Below are 15,713 nucleotides of genomic sequence, written 5' to 3'. Positions count from 1 at the left end.
CTACACAGCTGGGAGAGAAGCTTTTCTCAGGAGGAAACTGTGGGGAAATGTTTGGTGAGCACGTGAGCCAAGACTGGGCTGCAGCCCAACCGCCAGAGAACATGTGGAAAAGTCACTCCGGGTGGAAGGTCGGAGGAGGCCTCACTGCTCTGCAGGGAACAGGGAGCGGTTGCCTCTTTTTCCTGAGCAGAGGGAACACAGGTCTAGAGGATGGCAGCAGCTGAGGGCCACAGGAATACCAAGACTGCAGAGGTTTGGGAAGGGGTTTGGCCATCTGGTTGTAGAGGAGCTAGAGCAGCAGCTCTCAGCTGGTGGGCTGTGACCCCTTTGTATGAGTGTCGAGTGACCCTTTATAGGGGTCTGTACAAGTTATCCTGCATATCAGAGAGTTACAGTATGATTCCCAACAACAGCAAAATTAGACATGAAGTAACAACGAAATAATGTTAGGGCTAGGGTCACCACAACATGGGGAACTGTGTTGCAGGGCCGCAGTGTTAAAGGTTGAGAATCACTGAGCTAGACATTCCTCTGACATGTAAGTCACAGACATACTCATAGGGTACTTGCTGTCAAAAATTTACATCCCGGAATAGTAATAAAACCATCAGTTACTTCAAAATCCTTCTTAAACAAGGAAAATATACATCTTTTTGACTACAGCAAAAGATGAAATAAAAATATGAATAGAGGTTTTTAAAATATGAGTAGCATAGAGTAAGTAGTATAAAAATGTTTGTAGATTTCCTGTCATGTTAGCCAAAAACAGAGAAAACATCTCGAGTGGAGGTGTTTTACATAAGAGGTTCTGAATAGATTGTAATATGTCCGTACCTCTGGGATGAGGCAGGCCAGAAAGCATTTTCAGTGTTGGGTGGCAAAATTAAGACACCAGATTACACCAAGAGGTTGGCAGTTGAGTTTCTAATGCCACATAATATTAAGAACTAACTAAACAGAGGCAACGTGCTGTCAGACTTAAAACTATTCCTGTAAAACATGCTCTTCAAATCAAACAGCTAAGACCCCTTGAAATAGCACTTTGAATACAGCAGTAAGGAATATCAAAATTCTAAAAACAATAGCAATACACTATATTCTCTATATGGCTTTAACAATAAAAATAATTTAGTTTTGGTATTAGAATCATCATAAATACTTCAGTGGCATAAAAACTGTAGAACTTGGAACTTGGAGCTTTCAGAAACAGAAGTTCCCATAGGTCAGGTATCCAAAGCAAAACTGCAGGCACTGTGGCTCTTCAACAAAGCAGCTGTGCTCATGAGTATCCAAGAATTCAGTACAGCTTAAAGAGGGCTGAGTGATGGTCAGGATGGAGGACTGTTTACCATAAACATATTTATAAGTGCATGCAGCTCTGGAATTCTCTGCATATTTAAGATGTATAAGTATTTTAATATAATTCTATCACACAGAAGATTTTTCAGTTGGATTTGTCATAGATTTAAACCTTGTTTTTCAAAGTCAGTTGTCACAGCAGTCCGGGAATTTAAGGCAAGATTTATGTTTTTTAGATTTATTTTTTGTTTATGTGTCTGAATGTTTCCCTGGTATGCAAGCCTGATGCCCACAGGGCTCAGAAGAGGACACAGATCCCCTGGAGCTGGAGTCACAGACTGCTGTAAGCCACCTGTGCGCGCTGGGGACGAAGCTCGGGGCCTCTGCATGAACAAGTGCTCTTAACTGCTGAGCCACCTCTCCAGCCTTCAAGGTTACTTTGAGTGAAAATGTGTATGTATGGATGATTTTTGTTTATCAATAAAATTTCAGAAAACAAAGAATAGATAACTTTTTGAACTATTGCTACTGGTAACTCAGAAAATAATTGGAAACCAGGCTTGAAGGATGCAATAACTGGGTGGTGAGGAAATTCACAGTCTTTCTCCACATGCCGTCTTTCTCACCTTAGAAGTCACATTACCCCTGGGCTCAGATCCTTTAGCTTTGTTGGTCTCCTTGTGGGGCTCCTGTCCCCTCCATGTCCCTCTAATCCCACCCCTCTCTTTCTCCATAAGACTTCCTGCACTCTGCCCAAAGTTTGGGCCTGAGTCTCAGCATCTGCTTCCATCCTCTGTTGGGTGGAGCCTTTCAGAGGACCCTCTATAGTAGGCTCCCATCCTGTTCCCTCTCTTCCACAGCTTCTGGTATCTATCCTGTTTGCCATTCTGAATGAGATTTAAACATCCTCCCTAGGGTCCTCCTTAGTGTTTAGCATCTTTAGGTCTTCAATCAGGATATATAACGAATAAACTGTGAAGAAAAAAATTAAAAAAAGAAGTCACATTACTTCAAAGACCTTCATTTCCAACTCCATGATAGTCACACCTCAAGTTTCTATCTTTAGCTCAAACTGCTATTACTTTGAATTTGGAAATGTCGTTATCAATTTATATGGGTACCATAAAACATCCACATTCTAAACTCAACTTTTTTTCTGATCTCCCATGATACTTGCTTTATTATTATTATTATATATTTTTTTTTCAAAACAGGGTTTCTCTGTATAGCCTTGGCTGCCCTGGACTCGCTTTGTAGACCAGGCTGTCCTTAAACTCACAGAGATTCTCCTGCCTCTGCTTCATGAGTGCTGGGATTATAAGCATGTGCCACCGCAGCCAGCTTATCACTAGTTTTTACCTGCTTTACTTTATAGGCACGTGTAACTCTAGAATTAACCACGTATCTCAAGCTCATCCATGATGCACAGCCTAAAACTTAGTCATCTTCCCCTCTTCTCTGCTCTTCAGTTCTCTAGGCATTGCCACGGCCTTAGGCCACACCTCTCCCTTCAATAACTGCTGTTAGAATTCGCCTGCTCCACCCACCCGTTCTCTAGTTTCCTGCTGCTAAGCCTTGAATGTCTTCAGTCTCTACACCCGTGGCAATCTGGGTTCTTGGGCAAATATTCCTATAAAGGAAAACATGCTACGTATGGGAACAGATATGTAATCCACTTTGCAAGCTTGCTCTTCATTCTGTTTACTTTGACACATCCTTCAGCTTGGAAATTGAGCACACTGAAGCTTTAGGACCCAGCCCTGAACAGCTGGAAAAAGGAAGGTCCTTCTGAGCAACACTAGCTCTTTGACCTTGAAGGCATAACCCCAAACATTCTGGTGAAATTCCAGACTTTACTAAAGAATATGCCAAATGAAATTAGATTTAGAAGTTTCTAAGATCATTTTCTAATGGAAGCAATTTGGAATACTGGCGTAAGAGCTTCCTGAGTTTCAATGAAAAATTATGTTCACATCTTTGCTCAAAGTTACTTCCCAATACAGTATCTAGTGTAGACTGAGCACATACTGCACGTTGGCACTGACTTCAAAGCTCTCTACCCGTAATCCCCTTTACCTCACAGTAGCCCCCACAATGTAGATGTTACTGTCACCATTTTATAGACAGGATGCCGAGGGTTAAGAGTTGAAAACTGTGCTGAAGCTAGTGAGAGCCAAGGATGAAACCCAAGCCCATTCTACAGCCTATTGATAGCTCTAACCTCTGAAGTCTGACAAGTGCCTAGGAGAGAGAACAAGAAGTGTAGGTCACTTGAAAGGGCTTCAAAAATAACTGTAAGACAATTTTCCCAATTTAAAAAAACATACACTGATTCCTGAATAAAGACGAAAAAAGCAAACAAATCCTCAGTTTGTTCACACACACACACTTTTTTTTTTTTTTTTTTAAGAGTTATCTGGGGCTGAAGAGATGGCTCAGTGGGTAAAGGTGCTTGTTGCCAGGCCTGACAACTTGAATTTGATGCCTGGTACCCACACGGTAGAAGGGAAGAATAAACTCCTGAAAGTTGTTCTCTGATCTCCACGTGCCCCTCCCCCCACTCACATAGTAATAATGGCAAAATAATAAACAAAAGCATAGATGATAAGATAATTTCCATTTACAGTTAAGGCACAATAGTAAGAAAAGGGCAGAAAACGGTTAAGAGAGGGGGAAATGGCCACTTCTGTAAGCGACAGTTACTGTATATGCAGTGTGCACGTACCTAACGGTGTACTGTGAAGGCCACCAAGGCCAGCCTTCAAACACTTCTTTCTGTCTACATCAAACATCCAAATTGCTTATTTCTTTAATTTAGATTTCTAAAACTCACTTCTAATCTTGTTTCTTCATCCCTTGAGAGGCTATCAACCCTTACACATGCCAGTGCCAGCCTGCCTCTCCCTTGCTAGCCCCATGTTGGGGTGAGAACCAGATAACCAGGTTATCAGAGAAACAACAAGGTGTCTGTTTGAAACTGAACCTCAGGAACTGTTTTTCTACCCCTGGCACTTTCTTAAGTGCCTGTTCCCATCCTTTGATCACCAGGGACTTGGTTGGCCGCCTTTTCTTCTTTTGGCACCATAACCAAGTACTTTTCCCACCTGCCGTTCTTTCTCCTAGACTGGCTATAAACACTCTGGTCTTTCTCTCCTGCCTCCCAGAAAGAATGGAGGTCCTCCTTCCTCCCTTTGTAAGAATTCTCCTGTTAACCTAGAGACCAGGAGTGGATTACAAGCACAGAAATCTTAATTTCTCATTGCAGTTTTGCTGGTGTTTACAGAATCCTCTTCTGCAGACAATGCTCTCCCAGAAGACAATGAGCTCATTTGCTGTCTTTCCCTCACTGCACTCAGAGCTCTCTGCTGCATCTTTTTGCATGACCCAAACCTAACAGCATTAACACACAGGAACAGCAGTGAGAGCCTGCTGGATTACTGACTGGAAATAAGTAAGTCTGATGTGGTGGCACAAGTCTCTGTGGAGGCACAGTCAGGCAGCTCTCTCTGAGTTTGAGGTCAGCCTAGTCTACACAGCGAGTTCTAGGACAGCAAGGACAATATAGAGAAACCCATCTCAAAACAAAACAAAAACGAACAAAACAACAACAACAAAAGAACCAACATAACCAAGTAAGCTATCAGAAGTAGTTTAGCAAACAAAGTTGATCATAAAAACAATTTCAGTCCAGTAACAATTAAATGAATTGCCTTAAAAAGCAAATTCAAGCTAAGACTAAACATTATAAAGAAGCGCGTGTTGTGAAGAAGGGCTTTAGGAAAACTATACAAAATGGGCATTGTGGTGCAAGCCACTAACCTCAGTCTGGGAAGGTGAGTCCAGAAGATTATAAATTGGAGCCCAGCCTCGGCTACACAGGAAGAGTCATTAAAAGCTCCAACTAAAAGGGTTTGGTGTTCAACGACCTATCGTTTTATAGTAATAACAGTACCTAAGTACCCACTTTCCTTGTAGTAAGTTAAAAAAAAAAAAAAAAAAAAAAGGACCAGTTTTGGCTCATTGCTTAGACTTACCATGCTCTCTACTAAGCATGTACAGCTGATTGACAAACCATTTCAAACAATCAGATGGCTTAATACATTCACAGCTGCTCATATAGGCCTCACTTGTAGTCTTTTAATTTTGTGACTAAGAGAGAAAACAAAATCAACCTCAGTAACTTAGCAGGATAAAAAGCTTTGCTTTGAGTTTTACTTGTTTTCCAGTTGTTAAATATTACTTTAGGCCGAGCAGACCATCTCAGACCCATCGTTGCTGGTTTCTAGGCTCCTCTCTCCTCCCAGCCAATGCTCTTTCTTAACCAACAAGTTTCCCTTTGTCTTGATTTATATATAGCACTAGCCTGAATAACCAACTCCCTCCCCTGTATACGACAGGAGAGCAGATCTTTGGTGCTGGGACCCTAAACACCATTCACTTTAAATAAGTTATCAGTCTTTGAGCAGATTATGTTTTGAAATTGGCTAGATTTTGTGTGAGGTAACCCAGAAGCAGAAAGACACAAATGGTATATACTCACTCATAAGTGGATATTAGACATATAATATAGGATAAACATACTAAAATCTATAGTCCTAAAGAAGCTAAACAACAAGGCCCTAAGGAAGATGCTCAATCCTCATTCAGAAGGGCAAGCGTGATAGACATCAGAAGCAGGAGAAGACTAGAACAGGACAGGAGCCTACCACAGTCGGCCTCTGAAAACTCTAGTAATCGAAGTTTCGAAGCAGAGGCTGAGGCTCATAGCCAAACTTTGGGCAGAGTGCAGGGAATCTTATGGAAAAAGCGGGGATAGAAAGACCTGGAGAGGACAGGATCTCCAAAAGGACATTAACAGAGCCAATAAAACTGAGCCCTGGGGGCCTTGCAGAGACTGATACCCAACCAAGGACAATACCTATATAGAGAGGACCTAAAATTCCGGCTCAGATGTAGCCCATAGACTCAGTCTCCAAGTGTGTTCCCTAGTAAGGGGACCAGGGGCTTTCTCTGACATGAACTCAGTGACAGGCTCTCTGATCACCAACCCCTGATGGGGGAAGCAGGCCACAGAGGAAGACAATGCAACCTGATAGGCTAGGGTCAAACAGAAAGGGAGAAGGGCCCCCTCTATCAGTGGACTAGGAGAGGGGCATAGAGGGAGAAGATGCAGGGAGGATGGTATTGGGAGGAGATGAGGGAGGGGGCCACAGCCAGGATACAAATTGAATACATTGTAACAAATGATAATAATAAAAATTTTAAAGAAATTGACTACATTTAAAATAAAAAGTGTGCCTTCCACTGTTTACTTACATGCCCTTTCTCTTTGGAGACCATTCCACATGACCTCTTTCTCACCCATCTCTGACTCCCCTGCTCCCAATTCTCGGCAACTCGCTTCCTGTTCACATCTAGGCTCTGGGGCTTCCATCCCCTCACACGCACACGTGACTGGGGTAAAGAGTGACACTCTCTGAGAGGCCGCGCTGCTATGTGTGTACTTACACTGTTACAAACTAATTCCATGCAAGCCACTTAATGACCCCCTCCTGTCTTCTCTGAACCACGGTCCACTGGACACCGCTGACTAGCACCTTTACCATCTTCCCCGGCTGATCATGCTCAAAATCTTCTTTTGTAATCAGAGTCCCTCTCTGTAGCTCAAGTTGGACTGGAACTTCGTATGGCTGGCCTCCAACTTGTGATCTTCATGCTCAGTCAAATGCTCTGCTATTAAAACTAGGCAAGAGTTTAAAAAACTCCCTTCCTCGGACTTTGGACCTTCTCAACAGCCATTGCCCTCTCAGGAGACACCCATTCAAGCTTCTTAGAAAACATTTCTTGTCCTTTTTCAGTTCCTCTCTCATTCATACCTCCTCCGTCCTGTACAGTGTGAACCCTCCAGAAAGAGCTCTCCTTTTTCTAACGTCCCTTCTGGTAACCAATCTGATTCATGCCTCTTTAGCCACTACATCATTTCTAGTTCAGCACTGACACCCTTCTTTGGCCTTCTTGGGGCCTACTTTTTCCCATGCTAATTCTCGGACTTTTCACTGAATTACCTTGATAGTTTGAATGAAAAACGACCCTCACCCCAGGCTCATGTATTTGAATCCTCTATCCCCAGCTGGTAGTGCTGTTTGGGAGGTTTTGAAACCTTTGGGGGTGGGACCTTACTGGAGGAAATATGTCACTAGGGAGAGGTGGGCTTTGACGTTTTATAGCTTCATTCCACTTCCTGATTCTTTCCCTCTCTTCCTTCCCCATCTCTGTTTCCTGTGCTTCTGCCTCCTCCCCTGCCACAATGGACTCTATGCCTCTGGAACTATAAGCCGAAATAAATTAAGTTGTTTTTGGTCAGAGCTACAGAAAAGTAACTAATACCCTGACCCCAACTCCTTTAGAGCCTTATATCTGGTACTTGTGAAGTCTGCAGCATTTTCTTTTCTTGTTGCTTTTTCTTTTCTCATTTACCTTGTCTGTTAGCCCATCATTATGGCACCTAGACACCTTCAGCATTAGCAGCACTCAGTCTGGTTCTTCACTCCCTTCCTGAGTGCTAGTCTTATTTCTTCCATCCTGATTAGAATGGATTCATCGATTCTTCCTCACCACATTTGATCCATTAGCAATCCTGGGAAGTCTACTACCATTAGGTATCTCAAATCTACCCACTGTTCCCTGTGCTTTCTTCCTCTATCCCATTTCAAGCCATCATCATCACCTCTTAGCTCTCAGGAGTCCAGCCATGATCTCCTGCTTCCCTGAGGGGCAGCAGGAATCATGTTTGTAAAACAAAGCTACTTAAAAAGAAAAAAAGTTTGGTGTTTTTTTGTTTGTTTGTTTTTGATGACAGTCATTCTAACTGGAGTGAGATGGGCTCTTAAAGTAGTTTTAGTCTGCATTTCCTGCTAGTTAAGGAAATAACTTTTAAAATACTTTTGGCCGTTTTTATTTTCTTTTGAGAACTGCCTGTTTGGCTCATTAACACATTTATTGATCCTACAGGGGTTTTGAAGTTTAATTTTGGGGTTCTTTATATATTCTATATACTAATCACCTGTCAAACCTGTAGGGCGAAGATTCCCTTACACTCTGTAGTCTGTGTCTTCTCTTTGCTGATTGTTTCCCTTGTTAGGCAGCTTTTTACTTTCATGCAACCCCATGGGTTATTTCCTTATGCTGTCAGCGTGTATACAGCTCTTGAGTAACACTCAGAGAACTAAACCAACACATCACAGAGATGCTTGTGCATCTACTCACTGCTGCACTATTCACACCAGCTAAGAAACAGAAGCAGGTTAAATATCCATCAACAGATAGACGGATAAAGAAAAGATGAAACATTTACACAGAGTTTACTTAGCCATAAGAATGAAATCATGACATCTGAAGGAACATGGAGATCACTACATTAAGTAAAATAAAGATAAAAATTGTGTTTTCTCTCATATGCAGAATCTAGACTTAATTTTACATGTTAGTGATTGTGTGTGTGAGAGGAGAGGAAGAAATCTTACGGAGGGAAAGAGGGCTAGGGAATATATGTGACATGAAGGCAGAAGGGGGAGCACTTCCAGGGGGAGGGAGCAGCAAGGAAGGGCACAGGGAGCAGTGTTAGTAATGTGTGCACACGTGCACATGCATGAGAATGCCATAGTGAAGCCCAGTCCTTTGTACCAACTTAAAAATGTAGTAAAAATCCCTCCAAAATAGGCCCCTGCCTACTCTCGTCTCGCCCTCTTCCACACTGTACTCACCCACAGAAACGTCTCATTTCCTTTCCCCTCCTTACCACACTCTCCTCTCAGCCTCTGTAGCTGGCTTGCGGTATGAACACTCTTCCTCCCTGCTCTTTACAGCTAACTGCTTCTCACCTTCAGGCCTCAGCCTACAAGTCACCCCTGGGATCGCATGGATCTAGTCAGCCTCCCAGCTTGCTTGCCTGTTTGTCCTCACTAATAGAATGGGGACTCAATGGTAAGGACTCAAACAATAACCTGACCAAATAAACTACCAGAGCCCTGTTTTGTTTTTGTTTTTTTCAAATTAGAATTTTGTTTCTTTCAGTGTGCGGACTAACCTGGTATCTCCTGCAAATACCCGACTGTATCTCCAGTTCTGGGACAAACTAGTAACTAAATTGTTGGAGAAATTCTTTCCCCACTGACTTGAACAATTTACTTTATCAATTCTTTTTGTCTGGTTGATTTTTTTTTTTTTTTTTTTTTTTTTTTCTCAAGGCAGGGTTTCACTGTGTATCTATAGCTGGCTGTCCTGGACTTACTCTGTGGACTAGGCTGGCCTGGAACTCACAGAGATCTGCGTGCCTCTGCCTCCCAAGCACTGGGACTAAAGGTGTGCGCCACCACTGCCTAGCTAATTTATCAACTCTTAAACTATGTCCTTAAAAAAAAATTAAACAGTTTCTTCCCTTTTTTTATCTGACTTTTCTAAAGAAAAGAAACTCATCATCTGGCAAACACCAGAAGATAAACTCCAAAGACCTCACGATCTTTACAAAACGAAACAGCCCCACTTCTTTAATACCAGCACATCTGTGCACTTGTTTCCTAGCATGAAAAGCCTGCACTCCTGGGTGGTTGAACAGGATGTCCTCAAGGTTCTGTGTTTCAGCAGCAAGGCTAGGAATGAAGTGGGGATGTTACATGGTAAGAGGTTAATTATAAAATGATTTCAAAAAAGAATTCTGTTAAGAACTTGTCAATAGGCTATATACCTAACAGTTGCCAATAAATGCTTTTTGAATCAAACTAGTGTTAAAAACAGATACTATAGTGTACAACAGTCTCTACAAAAAGGAGATTAATGAGCGAAGGCACCTGAGCGCTAACAGAGACAGCGCTAATGATCTTGTGATCTAGATTAGATCTAGACTGTAATGATCTGAGAAATCTAAGAAAGCAAGATAATAAATATTTAATGGCCATTATAACGTCTCTGTTCTATAGACGGATAGCAGGGGAGGGGAGGTCATTTCTAGCTGAAATGTCTGTCTCCATACTAGATTTAAGATTTTAGTAGGTTTTTTAAGTATGGAAGATTTGGCTGACAACAAGGGCATCTATAAAGCAAAGTAAGCAAGTAAACAAACACAAACCCAGAATCCAAGAGAAAAGAAAAGGGGTGGGGGAAGAGGTCCCAAAGCAGGTTAGCTATTAGTGTGAGGGAGGGATTATCAGCCAAGGGTTTGGAGAGTTAAACCAAACCAGTTCAAGTTAAGAAGTCTGAACTTGATCTCACAGGAAAGTGGCATTCGAGAGGAATCGATGTGGACACAGAATACAGGATAAGGTTCAGGAAAAGAACGACCAGAGACAGAAGATAACTGGGGAATTTTTACCACATTTCACACAGATTATTGTAAGAAAGGCCTAGGATGGTGGAAGGCAACAGCAAGGATCTGCGAGATAGTGTAAACAGAACAAGTTAATGAGGGAACCAGGACTAGTTTTCCTTCCTTATAAAAAGATGCCATCCAGCAAATGCTTCATTCATTCATTCTTAAAGTGGGGCCAGAGAGGTGGACTCTCACGACTTGTTCTTGCAGAGGACCCAGGTTCAGTCCTCAGTACCCACACGACAGCTCACAATTGTCCATCACTCTAGCCCCAAGGGTTGCAATGCCCTCTTCAAACTTCCAAGGCATGCACACGGTGCACAGACATGCGCGTGAGCAAAATGCTCATGTACATTTAAAAAAAAAAAAAAGAAAAAGAATCTATCACCTCCCAACAAGCTGACTCTCCTGTTTCTTTTACCAACCAGACAACAAATTCAGCCAAAACAAAGGGAAGCATTTACTAGTTCTCTAAAAACACCGGAAATCCTCAATCCTATAATTGGTCACATAATTTCTTCCAGTTCTGATGTTCTCCCTCAATTCTACAAATCCAAATTCTAAATAGCGCAAATGCCTTCTTTCATCATGTTTTTCCAGGAGCCTCAACTCAAAATGAGCATTACCTCCTGTCATTCTTTTTGTTTGTTTTTAAATAAACATTTTAAGCCCTTTTTAAAAAATAGTTATTCCTTATCCCCTCAGATAAACTGTCTATTACTTAGAACAAATATACTCATTTCCCTTTCTCCCTGCTTTCTGTCACACATGGTTGAATACCTTTAATAATTTTTTGTATTTTGGCTCTTCATTATTTGTGTGTACCTAGAAAAACTACGTAGCCTATGTTTCTATATATTTGTGTACAAAAGGAGATTAACAGTACATATTTTATAGGCAGCCAGAGGAAGGGATTACAAGAGTGTAAATAATATAAAAGTGTCCCAAAGATAAAAGATCCCTAAAAAAAAAAAAAATCACTCGTTAGGGTGGCAAACTATTGCACATTTTGTGATAGTTGTGTAAAACTTTACAATCTATGCAAAAAAAAAATCAAACACAAAGCAAAGTTTAAGTAAAAATAGGTATATGCAAACTCTTTCTAAATCATCTGGCCTAAGATTGGCTGTGATTTTTTCACTATATTTATTTATTTGGTGTGTATATGTGCTTGTCTGCACCCTGGGGCACATGTGATGCCGCAGGACAATCCATGGGACTCAGTTCTCTCAGTCCATCATGAGGGTCCCAGGGACCAATCTCAGGTGACAGGTGCCTTTACCTGGAGGGCCGTATCCCCACATCCAGCCGTGACTACTATAGTCTGCCTTACATTTTGAGAATTTAAGTTTCTTATAGTAAATAGCCACTTGAACTGGTCTCCCTGCTTCAGCTTTTCTCCCATTTGCCACAGTCTTTCTAAAACGCAAATGTACTGTTCTCCCACGGCTACAAAACCCTCCATTTTATTCCTTTGGTTTAAACCTCCTTGGATCTCATACAAAGTCATCCTTATCTTCCCAGCCCAGTCTCTAGCTTCATCTCTCAAAGCTTACCATGAAACCTGAATCACCTAGTCACATCTCAAAGGCTTTTTGTCTGCCATGCCCTTTGCCTGCAACACCTGTTTTGCTATTTGTTGGGACTACAAAGACAAAGTACCACAGACTGGACTGCTTAAATAAGAGAAATTTGTTTTCTCTGAGTTCAGAGAGCTGGAAGCCTAAAATAAAAATACTGGAAGGTTTGGTTTCCCCTGAGGCCTCTCTTCTTGGCCTTCTTGATAACTTTTACTTGCACCTTCCTTTCAGGTGTATCTTTTTTGTGTATCCACTTTTTTTCTTGTAAGAACACCTGTCAGTTTGCACTGGATCCCCTTAATGGTCTCATTTTAACTTAGTCACCTCAAAAGGCCTGCACAAATACAGATACATTCTCAGGCAAAGAGGCTTAGCTAGGGCTACCACATAAAAATTCTGAGAGGACATAATCGAGCCTGTTACAGCTCTCCCCCCCCCCCTTTCCCTAACCAAGCTAACTCCCATCTGTTTTTCCAAGACTGGCCCAAGCCTTCCCATCCTGGGTGATTCAGTGCCTTTTCTCTGTTTCTAGTCTCTGAGCACTGCTGTCATATTGCTCAGTATACTAACACAACTCTTGCTTCTCTTCTCCAGGATATATTTCTCAGCAGTGAAGATTACCCTTATTACCTAAGACAGCAACTTAGAGAGAATATTTAATAAAGATCTGATGAGAAGTAGAGGGAAGAGTATGTGCCTTGATGGAAAAGATACATAGGTTCAAATCCTGGCTCGAAAGTCACTTAATGTTAAATTTCCATTCTAACTAAAGTAGTTGTAATAAACAATTAAATCACAATAAAACTAGTTGGTTAGAGTTTTGTTACCCAGTTAGGAGCTTAGATGTTGAAGTAAAGGTTTGATCATGGCTGGTTTGACAGCCACTTCTGCCATTCAGTAATTACATGAGTTGGAGCACATTTAATATTCTTCTGCTTTAGTTGTCTGTCAAAAAAAAAAACCAAACAAAAACAAAAACAAAAAAACCTGTGATGGTGCTATTATGGCAATAACTAGGTAAAACATCCCATTGGGTATCCAGCATACTGTATTATTTCTATGCTTCCTATTATTGCTATTACAAGAACACTGCACGTCTGAACAGATATTATTGGACGTTCAATGTGACTATTACTTCAATGACTCAGGTTTCTTTCCAACTCAATAGAATAACGAGGTTCAAAACTTGTCCAGGGCCAGCAAGGTGGCTGAGAGATAAAGGCGCATGTCACCAACACTGGTGACCTGAGTTTGATTCCCAGGACCCAAACAGCAGAAAGAGAAAACTGAATCCTACAAGCTGTTCTCTGACCACCGCATGCATTCATGAATGAATGCTCCCAGGCACACATGCACAGCAATAAAGAAACAAACAAACCTCATTTTAAAAACTAGACAGGCATGGTAGGACGCCACTTCAATCTCAGTACTCAAAAGGCAAAGGCAGGCAGATTTCTGTGAGTTCCAGGTCAGCCAGGGTTACACAGTTAAACTCCGTCTCAAAAAAGTAAAACAAGAAAAAACAACAAGAAAACCCAAAACAAAAAAGGGAACCAGAGAGATGATATAAATGAGCTATAGAAGAGATGAAAATGAGTATGAACGACAATGTTACCACCTCACATCCCTTATGCTGGCTTTAACATATTTTGGGCGGCGAAATAAAAAACTTAAAAGGCAAATTTTCATAGTCTTTATGACTATGGATATAAAGCATTCACAGTGAAGAATAATAACTGTAGAACCATAAAGCCTGAGAACTGGAGAAGACCTTTGTGATTCAAGTCCAACCCTATCATTTAAAAAAAAAAAAAATAAGTGCATCCAGGTAGATCTGGAATGAGCTCTTAGTGTCTTAATGAGCAGTTCTTTGAGGGATGAGACTAGGAGGCAGAGTGTACAATTTGTTCAGAGTACTAAAGTAGGGGTTATGGACTTATCCATATTTAAGGTATGATAGAACTACTACAAGGAAATGGAAACAAAATGAGAAATTCTTTGTAACCATTCGGTTTTTAGAATAAACGATACCTGATCCATAGCTTTGTAGCAAAGCAGGTCTACATGTAAATCTCGACTTGTTACATAAAGTCTTCTGAGTCTCATATTATGAGCACCTGGTTTGTTAACGTGATTATGTGAACCATGTACATAAAACGCTGAACTGGGTGCCTGGCAGATTTCAAGTATGCAGACACTGGCTGATTCTTTCCTTCTTCCTTCCATCACATAAGTAAAAATGTGTAAGATGAAAGACACCGTCTTTCACATAGGTATGTGCTGCTGGTTAAACGTCTGAGCTTTGTTGGATACTACTTACTTTTAAAAATAGAAAGCTGGATAGTTGCTGAGATGATAAAGTCCTTTTAATTTAGCCCTTCCCCACCACCAAATGTCCTTCACAACTTGTTTTCAAGTGTCATGTCACCACCATTAATATTCTACTTGGAGATCACTGTGGCTCAGACTTTTAATAGGACAGCAAAGATTTGAAGGTCACAAAAATTTTTACTAAGGCAGAGCAAGAACTCTGAGTCCAATTCATTTTGTTCTGTGGTCCATATAAGCGAGGTGAATTTCCAGCGAAAAATTACCATCTTTCCTGATGCAGAAAAAGGTGCACAAGCAGGTAACTGACTTCACTACCATGACTGTGATTTAAAAACAAAAAAAAAAGTTTGGGACTCAGAAGTGCTGGCACTGGAAAGGCCACCTGCCAATTATTCATTCTTTTCACTTCAACCTAAAGTCTACGTTTTTTTTTTTTTTTTTTCTTTCTTTCCATTTTTCTTTTAAAAGACATGTGGCGTCTGGCTCTAAATCAACTGCAAAGAAAAGCCCTACACAGAAAGAGCCCTTTCTAGCGTCCTCTCCTCCCATTTATATCACAGATGGCCACCGACAGCTTAGGGTTTAACGTCCAGACACTAAAGCCACTCATCCTCCAGATGGATGCTGTCTGGCAGAGGATGGGAAGCTGCCTATCCTCAGAGGTGCAGATGGGGTGAACTCGGAGGCTAGCGCCCATCTCCCATCACTTTGCACCCACACTCGGAAAACATCCTTTTCCCATCTCGGGGCGGGGACCTCCCGCGAGTGACCTCCGGGGACCGGAGGGACGGGGGCAGGAAGGCTCCCCTGCCTTCGGGAGAAGTTGACAAGAGCAAGTTCTAGTCACACGCGGAAGGTTACTCACGGGGACGGCCCGGGGTCGTCGCTCCTCCGCCCGCACTCGCTCAGGAAGAAGTCCCTAACGCTGCGGCAGCCTGAGAGCAGCAGCCGAAGCTGCCGCCGCCGCAGCTAACCGCACGGGCGTGGCAGGCACTGGCGGGCGGCTTTTCACATCATCATTCGGCGACCTTGGATCTGCAGTGACGCCGGGTCAATGGCAGCCCCTACTCTGCTAGGAAAGCTAGGAAACCCACTCTCCCAGAAGCCTTTGCGGCCCCAGTGCACGGTCCTCTGGGAAC

General features: G+C 42.0%; 1 protein-coding gene across 2 annotated transcripts in view; it reads right to left on the bottom strand.

Annotated features, from left to right (window-relative positions):
• The window catches only part of Trak2 (trafficking kinesin protein 2), a 61,587-nt gene that overhangs the window by 45,255 nt on the left and 619 nt on the right, over positions 1-15,713 (bottom strand). The window contains exon 1 of one of the 2 annotated variants that reach the window (XM_055617087.1): positions 15,440-15,652. The exons of the other annotated variant lie outside the window; for it this stretch is intronic. The gene's annotated coding sequence lies outside the window, so the exon portion shown is untranslated. Of the gene's footprint in view, positions 1-15,439; positions 15,653-15,713 lie in introns of those variants that run through there. 2 annotated transcript variants of the gene reach the window in all.

This window comes from Psammomys obesus, unplaced genomic scaffold, assembly GCF_907164565.1.
Source record: "Psammomys obesus unplaced genomic scaffold, mPsaObe1.curated_primary_1811, whole genome shotgun sequence".
NCBI classification, from domain to species: domain Eukaryota; kingdom Metazoa; phylum Chordata; class Mammalia; order Rodentia; family Muridae; genus Psammomys; species Psammomys obesus.
The sequence above is the reverse complement of the archived record's forward strand: the minus strand, read 5'-3'. Positions and strand labels throughout refer to the sequence as shown.